Consider the following 2,144-nt stretch of genomic DNA (forward strand, 5'->3'; position numbering starts at 1 on the left):
GCAGTGTATTTGACCATTTCTATTGACTTATTAGCTGTTTACAGTACACTTTCTTGGCTCAAATATAAAACAACCCTGATTGTATGATGAACTAAAACCCTTAAATGAAAGCTGTCAGATTTGGTCAATCTTTTTGTTTGTCTTTGTTTGTCTTTGTTTGTTTGTCTTTTTAATTCTTAGCTTTCTGACTAATGATTCAGTTCAGATTCTGATCCCATTTTCATCCACTTATCCAGGGCCGGGTCGCGGGCTCAGCAAGCCGAGCAAAGCACCCCAGACATCCCTCTCCTCGGCAACGCTTTCCAGCTCCTCCTGGGGGACCCCAGGGCGTTCCCAGGCCACACAACATATGTAATCCCTCCAGCGTGTTCTGGGTCTGCCCCGCAGCCTCCTACCAGTGGGATGTGCCCAGGACACCTCCAGCGGGAGGCACCCAGGAGGCATCCTCGTCAGATGCCCGAACCACCTCAACTGACCCCTTTCGACGCGAAGGAGCAGCGGCTCTACTCCGAGCTCCCTCCAGATGTCCGAGCTCCTCACCCTATCTCTAAGGCTGAGCCCAGCTACCCCACAGAGGAAACTCATTTCCACTGCTTGTATCCACAATCTCATTCTTTCGGTCACTACCCTGAGCTCATGACCATAGGTGAGGGTTGGGACGTAGATGGACCAGTAAATTGAAAGCTTTGCTTTCTGGCTTAGCTCTGTCTTCACCACGACGGACCGGCGCAGCGCCCGCATACTACAGAAGCTGCACCGACCTGCTGATCTATCTCACGCTCCATTCGACCCTCACTCGTGAACAAGACCCCAAGATACTTGAACTCCCTCGGTGTGATGGAGCCAACAGAACCACATCATTTGCAAAAAGCAAAGATGCAATTCTGAGGTCCAGTCGAATAACACTTGACTCATATCATCAGATATAGGAACAATCCCTCCCTTGTCGTGAATAATTCCAGAAAAAAATAGCTCTTTTTTCAAGTCAGTGCAGTAATGAACATGCTGGAAAAGTTTATTATTCTACAAGGGTAGTTTGGGAAGTCTCTAGGGACATGTTTTTTTCTGCTGTGAAAAATTCACAATTGCCATTAAAACCAACCAGACAGAAAGTGCACAAAAATTATCCTTAAACGAAGCAATTGCATCACGTAACTTATACACATTGCAATGGTTCAAGGCTAACAGTTACAACACACTGACCGCAAAACTGAACACAAATATAACCTCTATGTATGAGCTCTAATTAACTGAATAATGAGAGCCAATTAAGTACTAAATGATCATACTGTGTAACCTCAGTTTCAGGCAAACAGCTGATTAAATCATCTACATAATGTTAAAGAACAAATTACAGTACATAGTGTTTCATCATGCACAGTGAAAGGAAAATATCTGTATAAGGAAGAAGTCTTTCCTCAACTCTGTCAGTATTGACAGTGCTGAATAGCAACTTGGCAGATTTTGTCACGACGATAGGGCAAAAGCGCAGCTGCTTGAGCCACTTTTGCCACCAGACCCTGCATGCGCCTGAAATTAATCCATTGGTCTATAACCCTTTTGTGCATCCTCATTCACAGGCAGATGGGTCATCAGCCTTTTTGCCTTCTCTGCATCAGTCAGCTAGAGGGGCACAGGGACAGTAATTCAGACGACAGCCACTGAATGGATGAATGCCCCATCTTCCTCATCATGACCTCTAGCTTGTTTTCAGATTCAATCCATTACAGATTATGTTTGGTCCCATTTACCAATCTCCATTCCCGCTGAGAGCAATACAGACCACTGACCACTTCAGCTGTAGATTGATTTGCAGGACGCCTGGGGGACAGAAAAGAGACACGAAGACTGATGACTCAATATTCATAATAACCAAGGTCCAGTTTAATTTGCTTTCAATTCAATCAGCTTCTTCTCTTTCAAGTCAGTCGATTTTCTTCCAAAATTCAAAACACCTTTTTGCTTGAGCAGGTTGTCACATCTATGACAATTTAGACGTAACTGTGAATGAATGTTGTGTCAAAAAGAAATTCATATTTAGGGTCAAACCTTACAATTGGAATTTATAGAGCTGACATTTGACAGAAATATTGTCAGTCAGGCTTGATTTTTTTTTCATAGGTCATTTTGATGAAACTGATTGA

This window comes from Epinephelus lanceolatus, chromosome 7 (genome assembly GCF_041903045.1).
Source record: "Epinephelus lanceolatus isolate andai-2023 chromosome 7, ASM4190304v1, whole genome shotgun sequence".
Taxonomy (NCBI): domain Eukaryota; kingdom Metazoa; phylum Chordata; class Actinopteri; order Perciformes; family Serranidae; genus Epinephelus; species Epinephelus lanceolatus.